Genomic DNA, 14,736 nt, shown 5'->3' with positions numbered 1-14,736 from the left:
AGAGTGTGTTTATAAAATTTTCAGATGACACCAAGCTGGGAGGGATTGCACGCACTTTAGAAGACAGGATCATAATTTGAAACAACCTTGACAAATTGGAGAATTGGTTTGAATTCAACAAGATGATGCTCATTAACGCGTAGTGCAACGTACCTCACTTAGGAAGGAAAAACCAAGTGCACAGCTACAAAATGGGAAATAACTAGCTGGGTGATGGCTCTGCTGAAAAGGATCTGGGGGTTTATAGTGGATCACAAATTGAATACAAGTCAACAATGTGATGCAGCTATGAAGAATGCTAATATTATTCTAGGGTGTATTAATAGGAGTGTCATATGTAAGATATGAGAGTAATTGTCTCATCTGGGGGCACTGTGTCCAATTCTGTGAAGCACACTCTAGGAAAGATGTGGGTGAATCAGAGAGAGGCTGAAGGAGATCACCAAAAATGATAAAAGGTTTAGAAAACCTGACCTATGAGGAAAAATTTTTAGAAACCTGGATTGTTTAGTCTTTAGAAAAAAACACTGGGTTGGGCAAGGATTGGGGACTTGATCATAGTTGTTCAGGGCTGTTATAAAGATGGTAGTGATCTGATCAGTTGTTCTCCATGTCCACTGAATGTAGGTCAAAAAGTAATGGGCTTAATCTGCAAAAAGGGAGATTTAGGTTAAACGTTAGGAAAACCTTTCTAACTATAAAGGTAGTTAAGGCTTCCAAAGGAGGTTGTGGAATCACCATTCCTGGTGGCTTTTAAGAAGAAGATGGACAAACCACCTGTCAGAGAGAGTTTAGGTTTCCTCAAGCCATGGCTACACTAGCACTTATTTCGGGAAAACTTGTCGCTCAGGGGTGTGAAAAAAACCACCCTGTGTGACATAAGTTTTGCCAGCATCAGCGCTGGTGTGCACAGCACTATGCCGGCAGCAGACGCGCTCCCCCAGATATAGCTACCACCACTTGGTTTTATTATTTCGATGGGAGATCTCTCTCCCGTCGGCATAACGCAGCTAGGCGAGAGGCTGTGCAGCTGTAGGCTTGCAAAGGTAGACACGGCCTTAGTCTTGACCCAGCACAGGAGACTGAGCTTGATGACTTTTTGAGGTTCCTTCTAGCCTGACATTTCTGAGTCTATGAAAAACTCATGGGTTTAAATCACAGGAGGGGTAAACAAACAAACAAACCAGCACGCTTGAGCTCCAGTCCAGATGTGATACTGGAACAAACTGGGGGGGGGTGTCAGTGCTAATGAGGCCAATTCAATGAGGGTGGATGTGGCCCATTCCCAACAGTTGATAAGAAGGGGTGAATATCAACAGAGGGAAAATTACTTTTTGTAGTGCTAACAAGGCCAAGTCAATCAAAGTGGATGTGGCCCATTCCCAGCAGTTGACAAGAAGGTATGAGTATCAACAGATATCTGTTGATATTCAACAGCCTCTGTGGATATTCACCCCTTCTTGTCAACTGTTGGGAATGGGCCGCATCCACCCTCATTGATTTGGCCTCGTTAGCACTGACCCCCACACTTGGTAAGGCAACTCCCGTCTTTTCATGTGCTACCTGCCTACTGTATTTTCCTCTCCATGCGACTGATGAAGTGGGTTGTAGCCCACGAAAGCTTACTCCCAACTAAATGTGTTCGTCTCGAAGGTGCCACAAGGACTCCTCGTTGTTTTTGCTGATACAGACTAACACGGCTACCCCTCTGAACCCTGTAACAAACTGGTTAATCTCAAATTGTTTAAATCCCAGTTCACGTGACAAAAACATTAACAAAACTAACACCTCATCTATACCTAAAAGTTAAGTTGACCTACCTACCTTGCTTCGAGCTAGGAAAAGTGTCATGCCCTATGCCATGGAGTTAGATCCCTGTTGGAGGCTGACAGAAGAATTCCCTTCTCTTGCATAGTGTCTGCAATACAGCATAGCTGCAGCACTGCCCCTGTAGTGTAGACGTACCCGATGTGGAGTATGTTCCTGGTGGGAGGGATTTTACTTAGAGCTGTGTGGAATCTGCTGCTTTTAGTTTTCTTTGTTTTTCCACAAAACTTTCAGTTCACTCCGTTTGGGGGATCTTTGAGCTTTGGCTCATTCCACCTCGGACAGCTCTAGCTCCAAACACAAAACTGAACTGCATGGGGGAGGGAAGTCTTGTTGGTTCTGAACAGATGAAATTTGCCTCGACTCTTCTCCACAGAGACCCCCATTCACTCCAGTGGGTGCCAAGCCTCACCCCTTCTTGTGGAGAGTGAGCCCTCTGTTTCCATCCCTCCTCAGGTCTGGCCAGCTGGTCAACTCTGCCCTGCTTCCTTGGGCAGACCAGCAAGGCCTACATGGCACTGGGTCCCTGGTAGACAGCCTGCTTGCCACTACTTCTGTCTTCAGCCTGGGAACCTAACAGGCTCTATGGGTCCTGCTGCTGAAATGGCTGTGTCTCCATGATCCTGGAGCTGACTTGCCCCAAGAACAGAGCTTGTGGATAATGCACCTCACTGTGTGAAATACTGCCACCTCAACCACCTTTCTTCTTTCCATAGAAGCAGCGCATATCTCCTGCTTTCTTACATGAGGTCTCTTGAGACAGTTCAGAAAAAAGAGGACTGATATCTTACCAAGGTACCTCTATCAATCACACTTACTCATCAGTCTAATCCAGCCCTCGAGGTCTGTGCCCCAGATTCTCTAAGGCACACCCCCAAAATCCACAGCCTGGCTTAAGCTTAGAGGTGATAGGGTACATGTTGGGAAACTGGTATGAATTAGCATAAGGGGATTTCTGTCAGTATAAAATGGTATAATTTAGAAGCTAAGGGAGCAGAATGAATGTAAAAAGTAACAGGAAAATCAATTATCAAGCCAAGATGGTGTAAGAAAGTGCAAAAAAGCTAGCCCCTTCTTCTCCCTATATTTTAAATCATGATCCCCCATCCTTTTAATGTTTTTTACACTGTTAGACCCACTCACACCGTTTTATGCCCCCATTTATATCTCATAAGCCCAGTAGTACATTAGCAACCGTTTCCTGGTGTCGGTATACCAATATACTACATCAGCAAAGCACTTCTAGCATGGATGTGGCTTATACTGGCAAACCATGTATCTGCATCCCTAAATGAAATTAAGTCTACTGGCAAAAGCAGGTTAATGGCACTTACTAGGGGCTCGAGCCAGCACAGCCCTGTCAGTCAGGGATCACACCACCGACTGACATAGCCATGCCAACAGAAACCTGTGATCTAGGTTTGACTTAAGAAATTGGCCCCATCTCCCAATAGCCTGGTCTAAACGCAGTTTTTGGACCAGTATAACTCTGCTAGTTAGGGGTGTGATTTTGTTTTTGTTTGTTTCTGAAATGGTTATACTGGCCCAACCCCTTATGTCGATGGAGGTATACTGGCATATAGTTGCTTTGTACTGATGTAGTTTATTCCCCTTCCAAATAAGCTGTACAGATGTAGGCACTTTGGTACCAGGAAGGGGGGTTGAACCCCTTAAACTATATTGGTATGTTTAAAGCAGTAATATTTTTGTGGGTAGCTGGGGCCTAAATCCCAGATTTTTGCATTTGCTGCCCTGGTTTAGCTGAAAGATGTATAAACTTTGTCTGGTGGGACAGCTGCTCTCTGTTGGTCACACATCCAATAAATAACTTTTCCAAGGTCATTGGTAATGATTTATAGTTCCTTAACTGGCTGAGTGTTTCACATGGCAACATAGGCCTAACTTATGGGGCTTGGCTGTTTTGTTCTGAGTGGCATTCAGATGCAAAGGTTTGCAGTGTGGACTGATGGAAGGAACAGGGAGTTAAGTGGGCCAAGCGTGCTAATCCCATCCTCTTCTGCAAAATAAGGATAATGATGCTCACCCACCTATTGCCCAGGTGCCTGTGAGGATTCATGAGTTAATGTCTGTACAGTGCTTTGAAAATAGATAGCCAGATTTTCAAAAGGGCCAAGCACCACCATCAAAAGGGAGCTGAGTGGGAACTGAGTAATTTTGAAAATCTATCCCACAAAGTGCTGTAAAAATGCTCATTTTAATTATTATTGTTTGCACTTTTTGGACAAAGGCAAGATGTCATCCTGCTGTTACGTAAGTCAGGGGTTTGCTGTAAGTCCCTCAAAAATGTAATGCACGTCTACTGGGAGAGGTGGTAGTGGGAACCTAACAGGCAGGAGGAGCCATTAGGAACCATAGGCAAATTACAAAACCAAACAAAAAAATCCCCAGATGTGTTCTCCCCTCCTTCTACGTGTGAAAAAGGGGGGAATATAATTAATAATACAATAATGAATTTTACATTTACGTAGCATCTTTATTCCAAAGCGTGTTGCTAATTTTAACGAGAGGAGTGCTACAGAAAAGCAGTAACTGCTGGGGAGGAGAATGGCAGCTACTGATCATATTACTTGCTGCACCAAAATTGGACTGGGAGGAGAAACTTTGACCTGCACACTGGGACAACCTTGTTTCTTTTTTTAAATGGCATGGGCTTAACTCTCCCCTATGTATGAGTTCTGCTCAGCAGAGGGATGGGATGTATGTGGAAAGGATGGGGGGAGAGGGGCGTCAGGGAACTGGTTACAGCTGGCCTGGCATCAGTTAGAACAAAGTCGAGATAGGTACCTTATGTCAATGGATTACTCTCAGGGAGGAGAACACAAAGGGAATTCATGCTGTTGGAGAATTGGTAGAGCAGAGCAGGGCTCCACCACGCTGCTTAACTCCCATGCGTCCCCTCCCCAACAGAGCCTTTATGGTGGGGGAAAAAAAAGAGTGGCTGATTCAGGAGCTCCTTCTGCTGTGTTTACATCAAGGGGGAGTTGCCTAGTGGATTTCTCTGCTGGCTGAGTAGCACAAAGGGGCTGGAGCAGAAATGAGAATCTGGCTTCCAGGGTTCCTCAGTTTCTCTTTGGAGCAGATAAGAACTCAGTTATTCAGTTCTCATACACTTCTAGGTGATGATGTTCTCAACAAGGGTCTCAATCCCAGGGACTCATTCTGACTTTAGTTATGCACCGTTGTAAATCCAGAGTTACTCTACTGACTTCAAAAAAAGAACAGGAGGACTTATGGCACCGTAGAGACTAACCAATTTATTTGAGCATGAGCTTTCGTGAGCTACAGCTCACTTCATCGGATCCACTGCATGCATCCGATGAAGTGAGCTGTAGCTCACGAAAGCTTATGCTCAAATAAATTTGTTAGTCTCTAAGGTGCCACAAGTCCTCCTTTTCTTTTAATAGAGTGTAAGGATGTTTTAAAACCTGTTTGGAAAGAGTGCCAATAGAGACACATTTAAAAATGTACTGACACGACTCACAGCATTGGACAGTGGCCCGGAGATTACCAAAGCGACAGCAGCTTGTTCCAATCAAAATGATAACAGCAGTGCAAAAGACAGATTCATGCTGTGTGCGCGCACGTGTGTGTAAAATACACACATGCACACTGGCTTAAGAGCAATAACCACAGTATTAGGAGCATGTTAAATGCAAGATCAACTCTAGTGCAGTGACCAGCCTGACCACAGACAACAATTCAGAGCACTATGCTACTTTGAACAACCCTAAATATTCCTTTCTGTTGCCCACTTCCACAAGTGGGACTGACTCTTGTATCCATGGTTGTCTCTTGATTTATACTTAGATTGTAAGCTCTTAGAGGCAGGGACCATATTTTTCTTGTGTTTGTACAGCACCTAGCACAACGGGATCCTGGTCCATGACTAGGCTTCTAGGCGCTATGTATTTATTAAATGCAAATTAATAATTTGTGATCAAATTGCACTATTCAATAGGAATAGAAACCAGCTGCAATGTTTAAATTTTTTAGATTTCAATCATAGAATATAGAATATCAGGGTTGGAAGGGACCCCAGAAGGTCATCTAGTCCAACCCCCTGCTCCAAGCAGGACCAATTCCCAGTTAAATCATCCCAGCCAGGGCTTTGTCAAGCCTGACCTTAAAAACCTCTAAGGAAGGAGATTCTACCACCTCCCTAGGTAACGCATTCCAGTGTTTCACCACCCTCTTAGTGAAAAAGTTTTTCCTAATATCCAATCTAAACCTCCCCCACTGCAACTTGAGACCATTACTCCTCGTTCTGTCATCTGCTACCATTGAGAACAGTCTAGAGCCATCCTCTTTGGAACCCCCTTTCAGGTAGTTGAAAGCAGCTATCAAATCCCCCCTCATTCTTCTCTTCTGCAGGCTAAACAATCCCAGCCCCCTCAGCCTCTCCTCATAACTCATGTGTTCCAGTCCCCTAATCATTTTTGTTGCCCTTCGCTGGACTCTCTCCAATTTATCCACATCCTTCTTGAAGTGTGGGGCCCAAAACTGGACACAGTACTCCAGATGAGGCCTCACCAATGTCGAATAGAGGGGAACGATCACGTCCCTCGATCTGCTCGCTATGCCCCTACTTATACATCCCAAAATGCCATTGGCCTTCTTGGCAACAAGGGCACACTGCTGACTCATATCCAGCTTCTCGTCCACTGTCACCCCTAGGTCCTTTTCCGCAGAACTGCTGCCTAGCCATTCGGTCCCTAGTCTGTAGCTGTGCATTGGGTTCTTCCGTCCTAAGTGCAGGACCCTGCACTTATCCTTATTGAACCTCATCAGATTTCTTTTGGCCCAATCCTCCAATTTGTCTAGGTCTTTCTGTATCCTATCCCTCCCCTCCAGCGTATCTACCACTCCTCCCAGTTTAGTATCAATCGCAAATTTGCTGAGAGTGCAATCCACACCATCCTCCAGATCATTTATGAAGATATTGAACAAAACTGGCCCCAGGACCGACCCTTGGGGTACTCCACTTGATACCGGCTGCCAACTAGATATGGAGCCATTGATCACTACCCGTTGAGCCCGACAATCTAGCCAGCTTTCTACCCACCTTGTAGTGCATTCATCCAGCCCATACTTCCTTAACTTGCTGACAAGAATACTGTGGGAGACCGTGTCAAAAGCTTTGCTAAAGTCAAGAAACAATACATCCACTGCTTTCCCTTCATCCACAGAACCAGTAATCTCATCATAAAAGGCGATTAGATTAGTCAGGCATGACCTTCCCTTGGTGAATCCATGCTGGCTGTTCCTGATCACTTTCCTCTCATGCAAGTGCTTCAGGATTGATTCTTTGAGGACCTGCTCCATGAGGACCTGCTCCAATCAGCTACAGAACTGCATGCATTTTATTGAAAAATAAAAAATACAAAAGTATTTTGAAAAAAAATTAAAGCCAATCAAATCTGATTTTGTTACTTTAAAAAAAAGAGAAGACACTCCACTGAGTATGTGCTTATGAGCTCTGCTTAGTGAAGGCTTAAAAAGCATGAAAAAATGTTTAGTGCCAAAGAAGTCAGGGAATGAAATTAAGGAGTAATATTCTTCTGCAGAAGTGTTCCTTTCCTTTTTAATAAATCTTTGCCATTCTGGTTAGGATGGAATTCCACAGCAGCTCCTTCCCTCTTGCACTTAACTTAAAAAGAAACCTACCCCAAATGGAGCTTTCAACAACCTAGATGAGAAGAACAAGATATTCCAAACAGTCCCTCGAGATGTCACTACTGTCCATCTCCATCATGTGGAAGTTACTCAGATAGTGGTAGGAGGCAGAATAAAACCTTAAGACAGAATACTGAGGTCTCCCCACATAGAATCATAGATGATTAGGGTTGGAAGAGACCTCATGAGGTCATCTAGTCCAATCCCCTGCTCAAAGCAGGACCAACACCCACTAAATTATCCCAGCCAGGGCATTGTCAAGCCAGGCCTCAAAAACCTCTAAGGATGGAGATTCCACCACCTCCCTAGGTAACCCATTCCAATGCTTCACCACCCTCCTAGCGAAATAGTGTTTCCTAATATCCAACCTAGACCTCCCCCACTGCAACTTGAGACCACTGCTCCTCGTTCTGTCATCTGCCACCACTGAGAACAGCTGAACTCCATTCTCTTTGGAACCCCCTTTCGGGTAGTTGAAGGCTGCTATCAAATCTCCTCTCACTCTTCTCTTCTGCGGACTAAATAAGCCCAGTCATGTGCCCCAGCCCCCTGATCATTTTCATTGAGCTCCGCTGGACTCTCTCCAATTTTTCCTTTCCATAGTGGGGGGCCCAAAACTGGACACAATACTCCAGATGTGGCCTCACCAATGCCGAATAGAGGGGAATAGTCACTTCCTTCAATCTGCTGTCAATCCTCTTACTAATGCAGCCCAATATGCTGTTAGCCTTCTTGGCAACAAGGGCACACTGCTGACTCATATCCAGCTTCTCGTCCACTGTAACCCCTAGGTCCTTTTCTGCAGAACTGCTGCCTAGCCAGTCAGTCCCCAGCCTGTAGCGGTACATGGGATTCTTCCCTCCTAAGTGCAGGACTCTGCACTTGTCCTTTGTTAAACCTCATCAGATTTCTTTTGTCCCAATCCTCCAATTTATTTAGGTCATTCTGGACCCTATCTCTACCCTCCAGTTTATCTACCTCTCTCCCAAGCTTAGTGTCATCTGTGAACTTGCTGAGGGTTCAATCCATTCCATCATCCAGATCATTAATAAAGATGTTGAACAAAACCAGCCTCAAGACTGGCCCCAGGACTGACTGCTTGATACCGGCTGCCAACTAGACCTGGAGCCATTGATCACTACAAAAATGAGCCCAACGAGCTAGCCAGCTTTCTATCCACTTTATAGTCCATGCATCCAGCCCATACTTCTTTAACTTGCTGGCAAGAATACTGTGGGAGACCGTATCAAAAGCTTTGCTAAAGTCAAGGACTAACACGTCCACTGCTTTCCCCTCATCCACAGAGCCAGTTATCTCATTATAGAAGGCAATTAGGTTAGTCAGGCATGACTTGCCCTTGGCGAATCCATGGTGACTTTTCCTGATCACTTTCCTCTCCTTGAAGTGCTTCAAAATTGATTCCTTGAGGACCTGCTCCATGATTTTTCCAGGGACTGAGGTGAGGCTGACCGGTCGGTAGTTCCCCAGGTTCTCCTTGTTCCCTTTTTTAAAGATGGGCACTATATTTGCCTTTTTCTAGTTGTCTGGGACCTTCCCTGATCACCAGGAGTTTTCAAAGATAATGGGCAATGGCTCTGCAATCACATCAGCCAATTCCCTCAGCACCCTCGGATCCATTAGATCTGGACCTATGGACTTGTGCATGTCCAGATTTCATAAATAGTCCTTAACTTAAGTGTTCTTTCACCACTGAGGGCTGCTCACCTCCTCCCCATACTGTGTTGCCCAGGACAGCAGTCTGGGAGCTGACCTTGTCTGTGAAGACCAAGGCATAAAAGCACTGAGTACTTCAGCTTTTTCCGCATCATCTGTCACTAGGTTGCCTCCCCCATTCATTAACGGTCCCACACTTTCCCTGACCTTTGTCTTGTTGCTAACATACCTGTAGAAACCCTTCTTGTTACCCTTCACATCACTTGCTAGCTGTAACTCCAGTTGTGTTTTGGCCTTCCTGATTACACCCCTGCATGCTCGAGCAATATTTAAGCAATATTTAACATCTAAAGGGGAATCACCCAGGGTTTTAGGACCTGACTCTCATTTACACTAAGGCCCATTTTTGCAATTTAAATTATATTTTACATTCTTTGTGAATCACCTTTACACTGTCAGAGTGGTGCCCAGAAGCCTTAGTGTAAGTGAGACTCAGATCTCTTAATCTTTCACAGATTATTTAAATTGTAGCAGTCCAGGGGACTGGGTTAGTACCGAGAGACCTTAGTTGCAGTCCTGGCTGTGTTTCTGACCTACTGTGATTGACTTAGGTAAATCATTTTGCCTTTCTCGACCTCTGGAGCCCCATCTGTACAACTGAGATGATAATTACCGTCCTTTGTTTGGTGTGTTGAGTTATGTGGATGAAAAGCCATCAAGTTAGCACGCGTACAAGCTAGAATATTTGGACTGGACATTCTTGGTCCTGCACTGACTGGCTGTTTCCTCCCTCAGTCGTTTCACCTTAGCTTCAATCCACAACTGCCCCTCCTTCTCCCTTCCCTCTTCTTACCTGCCCTGTCCCGCTCACCCCCATGTTCCCTCTCCCTTCCATTGTCTTTCTGTTTAGCTTCTCCCCGCAAAAAACTGTGGCACTAATGTGTGTTATATCCCTCTCCCCATCCTGTTTAGACTGTATCCTGGATCTGTGAGCTGTCTGTGTGAGGGACAGTCTACCGCTCTGTATTTGCACAGCACCGACCACAATGGGACTGAACCATTAAGTTGGTATCCACGCACTGCCATAGTAAGTCTGGAGAGAAAAAAATTAATGTTGCCTGTTCAAACCACGCTACGGTGGTTCCCTATCGAAAACACAAAACCAAAACCAACTGAATCTCACTGAGCGAGCAGGGGTTGCTGGGCCCAAAGAGGGCCTGTGCCATGTTCACTGGTGTTCTCCCAAGGAAAGAAGCTTTAGTTTGCGGTTTGGGAGCCACTGCTGACCCCCCAAAAATATTAAAATAGTATCACAGATCATTTCAAAGTTATTTCCATTTCACAGGGTTCATAATGGAAGGACTTTTGAGGGGGGGGAGGGGGATCCAAAAATACTTGTGAAATTATTAGGAAAAAATCTGAATTTTCAAAATTCTCCCATTTGTTTCCTAATTTTTGTATGCTATGGGATGCAATAAAATGAATAATATCCAGGGTTTTCTAGGGTTTTTTTCCCCTCCAGTTCCCCCTCCCACACACACTCTGACTTTTCAAATCATCCTCACCTTTGGAAGAGCTGGAAACATGAAAGAAAAAAATAAGCCAGAACGTCATTTATCCTATTTCAGTGGTGAAAAAGGACGGGGGGGGGGGGGGGGCAGAACCAAAAACTTGAAATTTTGTAAATATTTCCAAAATCAAAACAATTAATTTAATCTTGAAACGAAAACTTTCAGAATTTCCCATAGACACCTTTAATGCAAAATGAAATTTTTGCATGGAAAAATTGCATTTGCCATGAAACTCCAATTTCTGGCAGGGAAATTTTTCAGCTGAAAAATGTTGACAAGCTCTGCTGAGGGGTCCAGTGGAGAAGCTACCAGGGGATGTGTGGAATAACAACATGGCCCACTGTCCCGGCTGCATTCCCTCTTGCTGGCCACTACTGCTCACTTTTACAGCAGTGTACCTTAAGTCAGTGTAGACCAGCATAGATCTGAGGTGAGGCCTTCGTCTAGTCTTCCTCCTCGTCGGTTACACAGGACCTGATGTCCTTGAGCAATGTTGCAATGATTGAAACATATAATCCAGCTATTTTTTTAATCCAGGTGATTAAAATCCTGAGCCTGATCTTTACCCCAAACCCAGAAGACACACTGTTAAATGCAGCAGGAAGGACATTGTTTGTCCCTTTGAAAAAGTGAAGCTGATGCTACTTCCTGTTTCGAAAGGCCCTGAGTTTGTTAGCCATGCAGCGCTTCCTGCTCTCTGTAGTGCTGCTTGTAGGAGTCATACTGGTTGACTTTAAGAAAACAATCTGTGTAGGAAGGTATGAAACAAATGAGGAGAAACGTGCCCTCATTTCTGAAATCATATAGTACAATTCACTGGGTGAAGGTACGACTGATAAAGAGGGTTGTTGACCGCAGATGTGTGTACTTACTCAACTGGTTCACCTGGCTGGAAGGGGATTGCCCCTCCACCTTCTAGAAATAGCCAAATCCCTTCCTTTATTGCTAAATAATCATTTTAAAAACCTAGTAAAGTGTGTATGTATGTGTGTATACACACATAGCATAGGCTGAGTCATTCAGCTAGCTAGCCAAGAAGAACTCACCCCAAAATGAAATGTAGTTACTACTTAGAACTTCATTGTTCTCAACTAAATCAAAATAGGAGGTAAGTTCTGAGAAGTTTGGGGTGAAAGCATCAATTATTTGAGTTTTAATGTAGGAGCATGTTAGCCTTTGTTGAAACTTAATTGTGAAGGGATGTTTCCTACAAATACCATCTGACTATCTAGTGAGGAGCAAATATCAGAAGTTTGGTAGTTCAGTATGGATATGCCTCCAAGAACTGTTAAATTTGCTTTTTGATCTGAAGTTTATCCAGACTCAGAGGGTTAGCTGGCTGAAAATTAGGAGAAATATTTTTTGGAATTTTTTCCTTCCTTTGTCAAAATTTCAATTGGCTCTAGATCTAGTCAACAAACAATGGAAATCTTCACAAATATTTGGTGTAAATTTATTTCCCCTTTTTTTGTAATTTCAAAATTTTGAATGTTAAATGGACATCAACATTTTTAAATTTAAAAAAAATTGACCAGTTCTACTCAGAACAAACCTATTGCTCCAGAACGGGAGGTTGAAAATCTCATGATGTGTTCTTGCTAGATTTTACTACTTCTCCTTCTCGTTCAATCTGAAATCAAGATGTGGAGATGCTGAAATAATGGGTGAAGGAGAAGAAAAGTTAACTACAGCGGCTCAAGAAACCAGAATTTTTCCCAGAGAATATTCTGTGGGGAAAAATTCCCCTTCAAAAGTTTTTTTCATTGGAAAATTTTAGTTTCTGTGGGACATTTCAAAATAAAATGAAAAAATCATTTGTTTGAAATTTCAACATGAAATTAATTGAATTGTTTTTATTGTCCCCATTTTCTCTCACTTTTTAAACTTTGTCCAACTTATTCCAGCTGGAAAAAGTGTGAAAACAAACACAAAATGTCCTCCATTTTTTCATACTTTTTGATTCCTCTCACTTTTTCCACGGTGGAAGGGGAGAGGGAGGAGAAGAGGGTGGTGAGTAATGGAATGAATTAAAAGAAAGTAAAAGGGGGGAAACAAACTGTAAACAACCAAACTGAAATGGAAAAGAAAATGTTACTGTTTCTAAAAGTCAAAAACAAACATTTTCATTTCATTTTGAAATACCAGTTCAAAATGAAACATTTCATTTTAAAATGTGGATTAAAAAAAATAGTACATTTTGATTTTTCCTGATAAAATAAAATTGAAAAAATAACCTCAAAATCAACGTTTTTACCACAGAGAATTTTGATTTAGATAAAAATCACACTTTCTGATGGGGAAAATTTTTCAGTTGAGATAATTGGCCTGCTCCATAGGAAAAGTGGGGAAAGTCAAAGATTGGCTGTTATGGTGTTTGAACTACTTTGCCCGTGCATACTGATAACTCACATCCCATTATTTCTTACAATAGTCCATTGTTTCTTGTTCTCCTTATAAAAAGATCCAGTTCATAGCACCTTCCGCCTGTTGAAGCGCTGATTTGCAAATGTGTAGGGCAACAGGGGCACCTGATTGTGAAGTGGTAAGTTGGTAATGTGGGAAACTCAGAGCTAGGTGGAGATAGAGAGAAAACAGGGACAAAACCCAGCTACATACAGGTGCATGAAAAATGCTCTGAGTTGTTCTGTCATTCTCATAATAGATTGAACAAATACAGGTCTCAGTTTTGTTCCCATTGAAGTCAATGGAGGAAGTTCCACTGATTGCAGGGGGAGCTGTATTTTATACTTGAGAGACTGCGGCTCCCGGGCATTACAGCAATAATAACAATTAATAAAGCTTTGCAGATGCATAAAGCACCTAAGCATGGCAGATATTGGCTGCTGGCATATCTCTCTTATCAAGTCATGTAGGGAACAGTAAACATCCTACTGAGATAGATGCCTACATTGGGTCTGGTGTGAATCATAGTACAAAGGTCAAGTTAGATTTTTCTTATTTGACTGATACGATAAAATAATCTAGTGCAATTCAGCTCATGCTTTGTTAACGCAGGGTTAATTTTTTGTGCTGCGTCCTTTTGTTGATGCTGTACATGAACAAGCCTCCCCTGCCCCCCACCCCATGCACACACAAAAGTGCAGAAATGAATTGATCATAAAATTAATACTTGCAGTGATGTTGTAGCCGTGTTGGTCCCAGGATATGAGAGAGACAAGATGGGTGTGGTAATATCTTTTATTGAACCAACTTCTGTTTGTGAAAGAGACGAGCTTTTGACCTCCACTGACTTGAAAAAGAATTCTGTGAAGCTTGAGGAAGCTTGTCCCTTTCACCAACAGAAGTCAGGCCAATAAAAGATATTACCTCACCCATCTTGTCTCTCTCATAAAAATAATAGACAGAAGTGTGCTGAGCATACAGAAATGAACTGTGAGGTCTTTGTTTTCTGTGTACGACACTTTTCAAGTTGGAAGATCTCTGCCAGTCTGCAGAGACAGCAGCCTGTTGTCTTCAAAGGGATTTTGGATTTACACGATTATTTGTAAGAGTAGAGTGTTTCTGTTTTACTCTGTGACAGTTCACTGGGGGTATTTGATATCTGATTATCAATGAGGTGATGGGGATTTATAATTGATCGTGTAAGTCACATGGTATTGGATACTGTCCCTATCCCCTGACTAGAAACAAACAAGCCTAACTGATGTCTACAGAGGTCAATGGATGGACTCCCGTTTGCTTCATTGGGGTCTGGATGAGGCTCACAAGGAGGAGGGCTTGAAGAAACCACTGAGGTGTTGAATCTCTCAGGGAGGGTGTTGGTAAAGGATGAGCGGGACTTGGAAACTTTAGAAAATGTTAAACCTGTTCCTTTCTGGGCCATACAGGCCTTTGCCTGAACCATCATTCCTAGAAAAATGAGTCGGCTTGAAGATTTATGAGCTGGGTACAGACTTGAAATTAAATTTCCTCTCATCACATGCACACAAATGAATTGTGTGTGCGTGTG

The sequence above is a fragment of the Lepidochelys kempii genome, chromosome 5 (genome assembly GCF_965140265.1).
Source record: "Lepidochelys kempii isolate rLepKem1 chromosome 5, rLepKem1.hap2, whole genome shotgun sequence".
Classification (NCBI taxonomy): Eukaryota; Metazoa; Chordata; order Testudines; family Cheloniidae; genus Lepidochelys; species Lepidochelys kempii.
Note: the sequence above shows the minus strand (reverse complement) of the source record.